The sequence below is a fragment of the Neomonachus schauinslandi genome, chromosome 2 (assembly GCF_002201575.2).
Source record: "Neomonachus schauinslandi chromosome 2, ASM220157v2, whole genome shotgun sequence".
Taxonomy (NCBI): domain Eukaryota; kingdom Metazoa; phylum Chordata; class Mammalia; order Carnivora; family Phocidae; genus Neomonachus; species Neomonachus schauinslandi.
The window spans coordinates 132,452,937-132,467,796 of NC_058404.1; the positions used below are offsets into that span (position 1 = coordinate 132,452,937).

Below are 14,860 nucleotides of genomic sequence, written 5' to 3' on the forward strand. Positions count from 1 at the left end.
TTTCTGAAAATGCGGTAAGCTAGCTAAAATCCCTTAATAAATTAATTTTTCTGCTTAAACTAGCCACAATTGGTTTCTGTTGTTTGCAGCTGAGGACTTTGAGTAATAGAATTAAAAATGAAGAAGAGCAAATTTTGGAGATGGAGAGAGACCAGGTGTTTGTGACATCATTCAGATTCTTGGATACAGCTACAAATGGAAGCCAAAACTCCCCTTTCCCCTTGATTTTTCAGTTGTATGAACCAATGAATTCTCCTTTTCTTTAAGCCAATTTGGGCTGAGTTTTTTAAATCCCAACTGTTACAATATTGTATTTGTCTTCTCTATTCTTATGTCCTTTATCTTTTCATGCATTTGTGATAAAATTTAAAATAAATAATACTTTTATTTAATAAATAATACTTAAAAAAAGCTGGCCCATATAATCCTCATGGAGGCTGTTCATTACTGTGATCCAAAGTTCTATTAACAGGGCCAGGCATCTGTTTTCTCTTTAATATCAGTTAAAGTCAGAACAGAATTTGACACTGTTACTTCCATTTTTCTTTCCTATAAATTCTTCAGTTGTTTTAGCTTTCCATTTTCTTTGTAAAATTAACTCATGGGAAGTGAAATAAAATGCATGATTTTTTCTGATTTCTAAGTACTATTAACTTAAAACACACTTGACACTTATTAATGTTTAAACATTAAAAACTCACACAGCTGCATGCACTTTTATAATAATCTGCCTACATTGCATTGTAAAAACAGAAAGTACACATCCACTCAAATTGATGGTCTCCTCCCAGTGAAAGTGTTTCTAGAGTACAGAGTATAATTTGCTAAAATCTTTGACATCAGGGTTCTTTTTTTGTCATTATAATTTCTGGCACATGCATTTTACACAAATATTGGTCAAGGGATATTGCTCTTCTCTTCCCAAAGTTACTGCTTCTCAAATGTTTGTGAAACACAAATATATACTTTTAAAAAGCTTTTATGGAACATGCTCATGTAGGTCAATGAGTTTACTCACTGGCATGTGATTTGGATTTTCATCAAACCAGACAATCATGATGAAACCAAAATGAAAATGTCAACTTATTTGAGTGGATACAACTGTGTTATTTAGAAAAATTTAAAAGCATGTGGACATAACATACTGACACAAACATAATATTAGACTTCTTTTTGTTTTTTAGTTTTAAAAATGTAGTTCATTCTTATGATTACAAAAAAGTAAATATATGAACTTTGTTAAACTTCAGGAAAATTCAAAAGGAAAAAAGTATCCATAATGTCACCATCAGATATAACTAATATTTTGGAATAGTGTCTTTAAATCTTCTAACTGGGCATAGATTTTTTTAAAATATATTTTTTCTTTTTTTGAGATAATTACCTCCATATAATTTGGTATAATGCTTTTTTATTAACTTCATTACAAAATAATTTAAAAACATTGATTTTGCATCATCTGCAATTTTAATAAAATTACTGCATTGCCTGACACTGTTACTTTGCTTTCAAATATGGGAATGTACAAAATTATGGAACTATAATCCTAATTTATAATCACTACAGATATAAAATAAAGTCTTAGTTTTTATAGTCTTATTATGTATTTGGTATTGTTAGGTTAAAAAATATAAATAATCTTATTTAATCTTCTAAATTATCTTGAATGATATATAAAAGAAGTAGCATTAGCTTAACTGAGGTGGAGCTGGGGCCAAGGGAGTAGGATTGAATGTGTACTATAGGAAGTCAGGAGACTTGACCAGCCAAATGAATCAACTCTGTGACTGTGACAATTACTTTTTTGTGTCAAATTTGCTAGACTGTGGTGCCTAGTTGTTTGGTCAAATGCCAGTCTAGATGTTGCTGTAAAGGTATTTTTTAGATGTAATTAACATTTACAGGGTGCCTGTGTGGCTCTGTCAGTTAAGTGTCTGCCTTTGGCTCAAGTCATGATCCCAGGGTCCTGGGATCGAGCCCCACGTGGGCTCCCTGCTCAGTGGGGAGCCTGCTTGTCCCTCTGCCTGCCGCTCTCCCTGCTTGTGTGGTCTCTCTTTCTCTCTCTCTCTCAAATAAATAAAATTAAAATTAAAATCTTAAAAAAACCCATTTACAATCAGTTGACTAAATGAATCAAATTATCCTCTGCTTATATATGGGTGGACCTAATCCAATCAGTTGGACCTCATCCAATCTGTTGAAGGCCTTAAGAGCAAAGGCTGAGGTTTCCTGAAGAAGGAGAAATTCTGCCTCAAGACTGCAACATGGAAATTTTGCCTGAGTTTTAAACCTTTTGACTCAAACCTGCTGGCCTATCCTATAGATCTTGGATTTGCCATTCCCTACAATCATATGAGCCAATTTCTTAAATCTCTCTCTCTCTCTCTCTATACACACATACAGAGAGAGAGAGAGAGAGAGTTGTTTGTTCTGTCTTGTTTTTTAGTGTATCAGACAAAATATAAAGTTGGCAACTTTAAACCAGTCATCCAATTTGGGAAATTTTTACTAGTTCACATAATTTAAAAATCAGAGGGCCACCGTCTTAGATAATCCCTTCCAATTCTAAAATTCTAAAGCTCTAAGGTAACATATTAGGGATTCACCAAGTTAGAAATCAAATCAATAAAAAGAGAACACAAAACATTATAAAGACAAGAAAAGAAATTATTTGTTGGTTTTTAACTATTTCAGATTCTTAACGTCACCCCATATTCTGTACATGATAGAGGCCACTGACTCTGAATTCATAAAATGCAGTTTCCCCATTCTATGGGTGAATGAATACTGCAGCCTCAATTCCTGGTAGAGGTTAACATTTACTATGACTTTAGTTGAGCCTTCCAATTTTTTCATGGTTAGATAAAAGAGATTATCTGAACCAGCTTCACTAAAATAAATTTTTTTATTTTAATATGATGGAGCAAGGTCACCAGAAAGTCAGGCCCTATGAAGAGGAAAGAAGAGACATGTCCTTTTCCTTTCTAGTAAGCTTAATGTCCTCATAAATGGACAGCACAAAAGCTAAGAAAAGCTGGTTTTCCCTATATAACTAGTTTTAAAATTCAGCCTCGGTAGTGAAAACCGATCAGTAGTCCTTTGACAGGTGACTCTTCAGTGGGTGTAAAGGTGAAATTATAAGTACAGTGATTTACTTGTAAGCCAATAATAGGTGTGCCTAAAGAGCTGTGCAACCAGGATTCAAATTGGGACTGCAGTGGCTGCATTTGGGTAAATCAGTCGATTGTCCACCATAACTCTTGTGGATTATCCCTGTTTAGGGAGAATTAAAATTAATTCATTTAGATATAATCTTCAGGAAAATCATTAAAAGCTCCCCCCGTAAGACATTAAAAAAAGATTTATAAACCTTAAATAGAGTTTAAGATATTTTTCCAAACTAAAGTATATCTAATTTTAACTACAGTGTTATATTTTGGGGGTCTTCCAAATATTTCCCTCTAATTACATTTGTGCTGAATTCTTCAATTTTGTTGATTTGATTCAATTCTATATAAAAGGCATAGATTATTGTCATAGATCCAGATATATATTGAAAAAATATAGTTGATTTTCATTTAAAAGTTCCAAGCTTCATTTTCTCATTCATCAGGAATACCTCATCTTCCCACACAGCTTTTGCATGTGTGCAACATAAATAGGTTTTGATTTTCTACTTTCTTTCTTTTTAAAAAATATGGGCAATTGAAGATGGGTTTTTAATTCTTTCTTGTTCCCATTTCCTGACTCTGTCCAGGGTTTCCATCTATATTGTTGTTCACAAGCATTTAGACATATCTGGTGTCAGGGTATAAATGTATTCACTACTCAGCGACAGAAATGACTTTTCTTTCAACAGGGACAGTAGAATCAACGGCTCTGGCTCAATGATGTCTTTGTCTGAATCTTCCTTTTTAATGTTTATGTCAGTTACATACCCATTAACTCTAGCTAAGTTGCAGGGCACCTTTGACCAAGAACACTTAAGTAGAGGTTAACAAATTTGGCTGGAGGTAACTAAGAGAAGTGACATCACAGTGAGTCACATGTCTGATGCTCCAACTGCTGTGACATTCATGATGTAAATTCCCGGGATGGTTCAATTTTATCAGCATTTGAGAGAATAAAGAAATGTTTAAGATGCACAGAAAATCCATCTTCATCTGCTTTGTTTATGGCAAGGGACATTCAAGAGACAGGCAAGACAAGCAAGTGGTGAAGCAATCAGCTATAAATAGTAGAGCCTGTGTTTGTTCGAAGACAGTATGTTCTGTAAAGCACTGTGGGTATTTGGATTCTTGCAGAATTAACCTAAAATTTGCAAGTGCAGTGAGAAAAGTAAAGAAAAGAAAAAAGAAAAAAATACCCAAGAGAACATAGCACATCATCCTGGTATTTAGGGTTCTGTTTAGGTTTCGTTCTAGTCACAAGATGGAAAATTTCTATTTTGCCTCCATTGTCTGCTTTTGCAGGGCAGCTCCACAAACTCCATTAATATCCATTCATTTATCGAGCAGTGGAAAGTGTAAAGAAGCCCTCCACGTCCAGGCTTACTGAGTATGACAAACTCCCTTTATTTCTCCTATGAGCGGAAAAGGTGGTTTGGGATAAGCATGATGAGAAGATTAGAAACCAGGCATACGTGGACATGCGTTTTTCCCCCATCAAGGTTGAGTGAGCTCACCAAAGAAGAGAAGGAGGTGACTCGGTGCCATTGATGTTGTCGTCTCTAGTCCTAGGTCCTGCCCGGGGGCTTCCATAGATGTCACAGCATCTAAGGCATCTGCCTACTCAGCATTCTGGTCAGCAGTCTGCTTTCATAGACTGGAGAGTGTGTCCATTTCCGTGCCAGGCCAGCAGCAACAAAAGTTGTAGTCCTGCCCCGTGAGAGAGCACAGGTGAGTACCTCAGAGCCTAGTGCGATGTAGTGGTTGCATCTGTTTCTGTAACCTTATCCAAGCCCTCACATGTGGTCCAGTCTCAGAGTGGCGTTCCGTTCAAGAAGCAGAGTTCTCACCCAAACATGTTTTAAAGGTATTCGATGTATTGATTGCATATCTTGAGAAAGCAATAAAGTGCATACAACTAATGGCCTGTTTGGGATATTTCTTGGATCCCCATTCTTTCACATCTCGTACTCTTTGACACTCCAGATTCTCACTTGCCCGCTCCAATTTCCTCTTTTGCTAGGTCTTTCCCTTCCTCTTGCTTCTTGGGTTCTGTGGTAGTCTCCATTTTCCAGTTCTGCATTCCCCCAAACTAGAAGAGTTTGGCAGAGATAGACTGGCTTCAGAGCAAGTGGATAGAAATTGGCCTGATAAATTAGGAGTCAATTGAGAATCTGAATACTCCCTTAGGCATATTTGTTATCATATTTATTTTATAATGCTAATACTTCCCACCACAAGTTCTAGTGTTTGTGCTGCTTTCCCTGTGTTGTTTGATATGTTCTATCCTTTTCCCATTTCCCACACTAGCCTAGCCATCCATCCATTGCCGAAGTATTTTTTGGTTGTGGTGGTTGTTAAGATTACACCTTTTTTAGTTCTCTCTTATCTCTGATTTCTCTCTATTTTACTTCACTGTCTTCTTGCTAATTTAGAATACCTCCTCAGATTCAGGCCATGTATCCTCTCCCCCTATCCTGAATTTCCTGAACCCTGGGGAAGGGACTAACAGATAAAACAAGGACAGAGCAGAGGCTAGGGACAAAATAAGGAAGATGCACCAGTTTGGGCAGGAAAAATTCAGCATGCAAGGTGAGGCAGATGTTGATACAGAGAGCAGGAGGTAAGGGTAGAGGGTTTGTCTCTGGGAAAGAAGATCATTTAAAAACTTCATCACAGGCTCCTGGAATGGTTCAAAGAGAAGGGTTCTAAAAATGTCTTGAAGAATGGAAGCATCATTGGAATAATCACACAGCTTTTCAAGGGCATGATTTTGAAGGTGACAAAACCATCTGAAGTTTTACCTTATACTGTGTTTAGGAAAGAATCACTCCCGTGACTTCATAGCCATGTCTCCTACATTCTGTGCTATTATCCTTAGCATCTCTGAAATAAAGTTTGGCCATCATCACTAATCATGCAGATGTCGCCACCTTTCTTTTTTTCTTTTTTAAACAGAGTGCACCTGAAAGATTGGACAAGGGAGTAAGGCACTAATCTACTTCTAAAATATACATTGTTTAGTAACTATCTGGGAAACCTAAATGCTCTGTCATTTTGCTTTCTCATGTAGGCCGTTGAGAGCTGTTTGTTGCCCTAATGAAAAAACTATGGGAATCTTCCAGCAAGAGCAAAGAGGTTGGATGTAATGAACACTGGGTGTCATATACAACTGATGAATCACTGAACTCTACCTCTGAAACAAATAATACACTATATGTTAATTAATTGAATTTAAATAATTTTTTAAAAAAGAAAAAAAGAGAAAAGAGGTTAAAATAGGCAACAAATGGCTTTCAGAGAGGGTTCTCAGGAATCTGAACAAGTAAGCCCTCATTTCTTCAGCCCTGCCTCTCACTGTTTTTCTGATAGAGTAAGTCTATTTCTTGCCCTTTGCTTTCACATCTGGAGCTAATGTCTTTCAGCTTCCCTTTAGCCACTCCTACCCCTCCATTGTTTAAGGATCAGATCAAGTCCAAACTCTCCCAAGACTCTCTTTTCCCCCAGATCATATTAATGTTTACGTTCTCCAATTTCCTATTGAAAAATTTTGGTTCTTGCATTGTTTAGAACTCACTAGTCCTGTAATGTTGCCATAGATGTTAGTTTTGTTTCTGTACCATTCAACAAAGGTTTCTCTCTTTTTTTGTTTTTATTTTAAAAATATGGAACGCTTCAAGAATTTGCGTGTCATCCTTGTGCAGGGGCCATGCTAATCTTCTCTGTATCGTTCCAATTTTAGTATATGTGCTGCCGAAGCGAGCACAACAACAAAGGTTTCTGAAGACTAGAATTATTATGCATCTTTTGTATTTTCTACCCATCTAAGTACGTAATGCATAATGAATCTTTGGTAAATATTAACTAAATATAGTTAATCAACAAGTAAATACCCAAAAGTTCAGGATAAAAGACTGTTCTCTGGTAATAAAGAGTTAATAAAGGTCCAAGTCTTGGGAGAACTGTTTAAAATCTGGACTAGAGAAAGTTAAATATTTTGTGGAATCCACTCAATGTATACATAGGTCAGAATATATTAATTATGGTTATTTTTTAGAAAGATGTTTTTCACACAAGCTACATGCTGAGAAACTGTTACACCAAATTATTGGTTAACCTGTTGTTCAACAAGAGAACAAATTTGATACCTGCAGAGAATTTGTGTGGTTGACCTCCCGTAATATGACTCAATTTTTCTGATTTAAGTGATAACTTCTACCTAAGTTTTAGATCCAACCATAGCTACCCCCATTTCTTAAGCTGTTAAAACATTGCATTTACTCATAAAAATGATCAAATGGAACATTAATCAGCTTAATGGGTTAAATACAAATCTGGCAAAGATCTAGAATGCAACAATAACCACAGCAGGGCAAGGAGACAACAAAACGAAGGTTGAGTCAACTCCAGACTTAAATAATGTGTAAAAACTACAGAGTTTGCATATGTAAAGGGTTAAAAATGTTTCTTAGATCATTGGTTAAAAACCTATCTGTGTGGGAGAGCAGGCAAAAAAGTTTGCTCCCCTTTTTCTTTCTTTAAAGGTTAAAGCTGAAGGGGAGCCTCTGAAGCACTCTGTTCATTTTTGTTTTGGTAGGTGGAGTTCACTAACCAAAATGACAACAAACACTCGGAACTGGGGACTTACTCTATGGCATCTGTTCAAACCTCTTAACACCAGAGATGTTTTCCTGTCTGATGTATAAGCCAACCAAGCACAAATTAAAAGCAGATGCTCCATAGTTCTCTGAGAATATTTATAGCTTGGAGTCTCCACTTCCTGGTCACCTCTCTACAGCAGATCATCCTGAAGCGGTAGTGAACATTTTGCAATAATGAATGCCCCATTATAGCAGAGTTCAACTTCTCTGTTTTGAAATTAGGTTACCCATTTTCTTTCCTCAGTGGAAAAAATATATCTTTGCAAAAGGAACTTGAAGCATTTTCCGTACTACATACGTCCTAATTATAAACTCAGAATTTGATGTGTTAACCAAAAATAAGAAGGACAATTTTACTTCTACTTGAATTCCCTCCCTTGGTAAATTTCATTTTGGTATAGCCTGTTTTTCAGAACAGTAGGTTGAAATATGGAGAACAGCAACATTCATAAAAATAGAATGCAAAACTTTAGAGTTTCATTGAAAGATACAAATATGCCATTTGGATTCGTAAATCCAAGACTATGGGAGGGTAATAAATCTTGAAATTTGACAGGAAATAAACCTGGAGAGGTAGAATGTGGGCAAATCATGGAGGTCCTTGAAAGCCTGGGTTGGAGTTGTAACAAACTCTATAGACAGTGGGGGATCCTCTGAGAGCTCTGTGGGGTGCCAGGGTCCAGGCTGACTTAGGGAGATTCCTGGAATGGTAGCAACTGAGGTTAAGAAGCAGAAGTAGGAAGATTAGGTAAAAGGCCTTTGAATACTTCCATTGTATCTACCAAAAGACATGCAGGAATATTTATAGCTCTGCATTCATAATAGCAGCTTTATTCATAAAATCTATAAATGGAATACGAAATAGTAATTAAAAGAGCCTGCTACTGTACACAATATGAATGAATCTCAGAGACATAATGCTGACTGAAAGAAGCCAGACAGAAAAGAATATATGCTAGATGGCATGACATGACATGTCCAATGACAAGAAGTTCAAGAACAAGGAAAACAAATCGGCGGTGAGAGAAGTCAGAATAGTTACCTCTGTGGAAGCAGATGGTGTCTATTGACTGAGAAGGGGCATGGGTTTTCCTGGGGTGTTGGAAGCATTTTATCTTTTGATCTGGATGGGATTACATGGTTTACATGCATACACCCTGCATATATATGTGAAAATTCATTGCATTGCACAGTATGATTTGTGCGCTTTGCAGTATATATGCTATACCTCAGTAAGAAGATTTTTAAAAAGATTATCATGATCAACTGTACTAATAATTATAGAAATCTCCCAGTGAAGAGTTCCCTTTATTTTTCTCTAATTGAAAAACAAAAAAACCAAAACCCAGCGTATTTCTTCTTCTCCTACTTTAGATTTTCTTCCTGGTTGGTTGGGTGATCTCTCTGTGATTCACTGAATCAGTGGCGAGAGTGGAGGGGTTTAGGAAGAGCTGGAGAAAGGAGAAAAGGCTTTCAAGGTGGTGGAGGAGAGGGGAGGAAATGAATCAACCTCTTTGGGTGTGATGCAATGAAGGCTGCACCACTCAGAGGAGAGAGCTTCTCTTCCTCTTACAATGATTTCAACATAGCTTCTCTGTTTTTGTTTCCTTCCACCAAAGCCACTGTCTCATGTGAATGAAACAAGGCAGGTCCCTGTGATTAACCCATTTTCACATAAAATAACCAGGGACTATTTTTTTTAACTGGAAGCTAATGGGTAATTTGTTTATAGAGCATACAAAGGGTTTGTAGTAATTGGACTATATGAATACCTACAAATGTGTAAATGGAAAGTAAGTTGATTCTCTTGCGGAAATTTGCAGTTCTGAGATGATCACATGGTTTTGTAAATAAGCTGATGGAAACCAGACTCAGATGTATTTATATTTTTTACAACTAGTGCATTTGAAAACTCTTTCAACAAATATTTGCTGAGCAGGTTCTATGTGTAAGACAATGCACTGGTGTTGTGGGGAAGCCAAAATAAATGAGGTGTAGTGTTTGTCCCCAAGGAGGCTACAGTCTAGCAGGGAAGATCAGATTGGTGCCAAATAGCTGGTTGGCAGGAAGGTACATGATTAACTACCAAGAGAAAAGTACAGAGTTCTTGGTAGTTCAGAGACGGATGTGTGGGATTTCAACAGAAAAAGATGAACAAAACTCTTTGGAGAGAGAAGGGAACGATGGTACTAGTAGCTATTATTTTTATGCTACACTGTACAAAATGCAATCACATACTTTCTCACTGAGTCCTTGGAAGAACTCTGTAAAGTAGCTATTATTCACTTCATATTCCTGATGAGTAAGTTGAAACATGGGGAGCGAGTTACTTTCCCAATTTAGAAGAGCCAGGACCTACACCCAAGTCTCTCTGATTCCATGGCTCACACAATATGCTCTAAAGTTAAGAATGTGGACTCTTGAGCTAGACTGACTTCGAATCCCAATCTCCTTACTTCCTGGTTTGGGGACTTCTTCCAAGCTATTTCATTTTTGCGTGTGTCTGTTTTTTCATTTGTGAACCAGGGTTAAAAATAAAAATTTACTGGGGTGCCTGGGTGGCTCAGTCGGTTAAGCGTCTTCCTTTGGCTCAGGTCATGATTCCAGGGTCCTCCGCTGGAGCCCCGCATCAGGCTCCCTGCTCCGCAGGAAGCCTGCTTCTCTCCCTCTCCCATTCCCCCTGCTTATGTTCCCTCTCTCACTGTGTCTCTCTCTGTCAAATAAATAAATAAAATTGTTTAAAAAAATTTACTTCAGTAAGATTTAATGAGTTTACCTACATGAAGCATTTAGAACAGTTCCTGTATGTATGAATAGTATGCAAATGTTTGCTACTGTTATTTTTTTGAAAAAAAATTTATTTAAAAAAAAATATATACTCTGCAGGAAATTGCTGAAATACCTAATAAGAGTCTGACACACTTGTTAGAGGCAAGACTGACACATAAAAATCATTAATGTTCTTTTATCCAGGAGTGATCTATTTGAAAATGTATTAGGTAAGGACGGTGTGAAAGTGGTAACATGGCGGCGGTGGCAGTGGTGGAGTTCCAGAGAGCCCAGTCTCTACTCAGCACCGACCGGGAGGCCTCCATAGACATTCTCCACTCCATCATGAAGTGTGACATTCAGGAGAATGATGAGGAGGCAGTGCAGGTCAAAGAGCAGAATATCCTGGAACTGGGGTCTCTCTTGGCGAAGACTGGACAAGCTGCAGAGCTTGGAGGACTCCTGAAGTAAGTGCGACCCTTGAATTCCATCAGCAAGGCTAAAGCAGTTCGTCTGGTCCGATCTCTTCTTGATCAGTTTCTTGATATGGAAGCAGCTACAGGGCAGGAGGTCGAGTTGTGTTTAGAGTGCATCGACTGGGCCAAATCAGAGAAACGAACTTTCTTACACCAAGCCTTGGAGGCAAGACTGGTGTCTTTGTACTTTGATACCAAGAGGTACCAGGAAGCATTGCATTTGGGTTCTCAGCTGCTGCGGGAGTTGAAAAAGATGGATGACAAAGCCCTTTTGGTGGAAGTACAGCTTTTAGAAAACAAAACACACCATGCCCTGAGCAACCCGCCAAAAGCCCGAGCTGCCTTAACCTCTGCTCGAACTACAGCAAATGCTATCTACTGCCCCCCTAAATTGCAGGCCACCTTGGATATGCAGTCAGGTATTATCCATGCAGCAAAAGAGAAGGATTGGAAAACTGCATACTCCTATTTCTATGAGGTATTTGAGGGTTATGACTCCATCCATAGCCCAAAGGCCATCACATCTCTGAAGTACATGTTGCTGTGCAAAATCATGCTCAACAACCCAGAAGATGTCCAGGCTTTGGTGAGCGGGAAGCTTGCACTTCAGTATGCGGGGAGACAGACAGAAGCATTAAAATGTGTGGTCAGGCTAGCAAGAACAGATCACTGGCAGATTTTGAAAAGGCCCTGACAGATTATCGGGCAGAGCTCCAGGATGACCCAATCATCAGTACACACTTGGCCAAGTTGTATGATAACTTACTGGAACAGAACCTGATCTGAGTCATTGAGGCTTTTTCCTGAGTTCAGATTGAACACATATCTAGCCTCATCAAACTCTCCAAGGCCAACGTGGAAAAGAAATTGTCACAGATGATTCTTGACATGGGATCTTGGACCAGGGGGAGGGTGTCTTGATTATTTTCGATGAACCCCCAGTAGATAAAACTTATGAAGCTGCTCTGGAAACAATTCAGAACATGAGTAAAGTAGTGGATTCCCTCTACAACAAAGCCTAGAAGCTGACATAGAGTTGGATCTCTAGCGGTCCTTTGGAGAGTGTGTGTGGCAGGAAAGTGAAACCTTTGGGGAAAATGCTAGGAGATTCTTTTTTCTTTTTGTTCTACTTTTCGCTCAGAAAGTTTTTAAATCCTCATTTGATGCATCTGTATTCCAGCCAATAGGTGTGCCAGTTTTCATGTAATCTTTACTGGCCCAACTTGGGGGTGGGGAAATTGCTTAAAAAAAAAGGTTATTCTAAATAAAAGGAAAAAGGCTTAGACTAAAAAAAAAAAAAGATGCAATTCAAGGTGGCAACAAAAGTTATCAAGTATTAAGTTTATTCCTTAATAAACATGTGCAAAATATTTATGAAGATTTGGAAAATACAGAAAAAAGGTCAATAGAAATGCTTTTCTGGCATGGGATGGGGAAAGAAGACGTTATAGATAAAAGGAATATCATGAGTAAATACACTAAATGGGTGTTTGAGGGAATAGTTTGGTACAGAGTGGGTACACGAAATAGGGAGTGAGATTAAGGCACAAATATTCATTTTGAGTAAGGTCATAGATGGCTTCTAATGTTGGACTAAAGATTTGCAATTAATTTAACAGCTGGCAGGGAACCATTGCAGACTTATGAATAGGGAATAAGATTGACCTCAGAAAAGGAAGATTCTCCAGGAGAAAAGAATTTAAGTAGGCTTGAATTTGCCTGGGACTGGGGGAAGATGAAAATGTCTGGATTTTAGGATGGTTAAAAAGGAAAATGAGCCTTTAAAAAATAATCCTACATAATAAATCAATCTTCTTGACAGTATTTTTTGTCTGTGAATTACTTAGTGATTATTAGAAATCTATTGAATCTGAGTAAATTGCTACTTGGGTTACCATCTGAATATCTATTCTGACAATGAGGAAATGTTAAACTTCAGGGTTTGGATTTATCCTGGTGTGTTTTGGGAATATGAAAATGCAGATACATATTGCCATGCTCTATATGAGAATATGAAAGTCCTACTCAAAAAAATTTCTTGGCAAAAGTTGATAAGTTTTTTGGAGGTAGCAATACTAAGGGATAACATTAATAATTTGTTATTTAATGGGATGGAATGTGAAACATGGGTTCTGTAAAGGCAAAAAGGGAAAGAAAATGAAAATGTATTGAATGGCTACTATATGCTCCATGTTACAGGATTCACTAACTTAATCCTGACAACAATACTGTAAGGTAGGAAATATTATCCCTATTTCACTTGGCATCAGATTTCCTCTTCATTAATTATTAATAATCAATCCCAGGTAAGTTACTTAACCTTTTTTACCTTAGCTTCCTCATTAATTAAAATGAGGGAATAGTAATGCCCAAGTCCCAGGGTTGTCTGGATTAAATACAATAATATACATTAAATCCTTAGCCCAGTGCCTGGCTCATAAGAGCTAACATGTACTGACTTACATGCACCAGACACTGGGCTAAGAAATTTAAATTCATCATCTCATTAAATCTCCACACAAGTCTTCACACACTTTATTGTAACTCAATTGTTATTGTTGTTCTTCCAAGTAATAAGTTTTATTATTATTTTTTGCAGCTCAGAGACCTATGTGTACAAGATCAAGAATTTAACAAGCGGCAAAATGATATTCAAATTTAGCTTTGTCTGAGGGCAAAACCCAGAAACTTTTAAGAATACCCCACATCAGAAAATGATGTTTACTAATAAATTCCCTAATTTTTTTTTTCTCTATAGAGCTTCTGATTTGGACTCTGTTGTGAGAATAAGACATTTGTTAAGTACAAGATCACATTTTTGTGCTTTAAAATGGACTTAAATGAAAATGTGATGCAGATTGGAAGAATGTATGTGTGAAAATAAACAATGTTGCAGTTAGAGGAGAGACTATACTATACCAGCAATGGCTCTTGAGCAACTACAATTGTGCTCAGCCATTCAGTGTGGTATTAGTACAGAGTAGTGAGTGTTTATGGCCCAGCAGAAAGGATCTCTGTGACATTAGGCAGGAGATAAAGTCAAGCAGGTGAGAAGATATAATCACTTTGCTAATTTTAAATTCCATATCTAAGTTATAAACCCAGATCTTCCCAACCATTTGCTCATAACACAATTATAAATCTATAGGCAGCATCTAATTTACATTTAATAGAGGTGGATAAATCCATGACTTTGGGGTGAATATTTTGCAATCTATTTGGAGTGGAGGGATGAGGAAGAGATCTCTGAGACCATGATGAAAGAGCAACAGATTCTTCCTCAGTTACCACTGGGCTCATTTTAGGACTTAGGATTTCACATTTCTGATTAGGTTTGCAAGTTTAGGGACAGAGTTGAACCTCTAGAGGGGGTTTTAAAGATGGTCTAGTGGAAGGATTGAGGTGGGGGAAACACCTGAACTTGGCATCTGACAAGGAATTTATAAGAAAATAGAAATGTTGAGTGGGGATTTCCATTATGCTGTTTTGCTGTGTGGCCTATGATGTCAACTTCTGAATATCTCCCATTAAATCTTTGGTAAAGTTTGCATTTTGGGGGGCTGTTGCTCAAAGAATTTTTTTTGTTTGCTGTTGTTTTTGTGTAATGGGAGGATAAGGATCTGGGTCCTACTTTAAGATGAGGAGAACATACTTGCCAAGACTATAATTTTTTTCTAGCCTACAGAAATGATGGCCTTGAACTTTAATTTACCTATAGCACTCTCAGTTCATGTTTCTTTTTCTTAAATAATTTTCTGTTTATACAACATCTTGCTATCGTTGGGAA

The 14,860-nt window shown here is 37.4% G+C and overlaps 1 non-coding gene and 1 pseudogene across 1 annotated transcript; one reads left to right on the forward strand and one right to left on the reverse strand.

The window, feature by feature from the left end:
- Positions 1-6,826: 6,826 nt before the first annotated feature.
- On the reverse strand, positions 6,827-6,933 carry LOC123324128. Its single transcript, XR_006539621.1, has one exon. It is a non-coding gene; the product is annotated as a U6 spliceosomal RNA (small nuclear RNA).
- Positions 6,934-10,852: 3,919 nt separating this feature from the next.
- Positions 10,853-12,107, forward strand: LOC110580226 (annotated as a pseudogene).
- Positions 12,108-14,860: the final 2,753 nt, after the last annotated feature.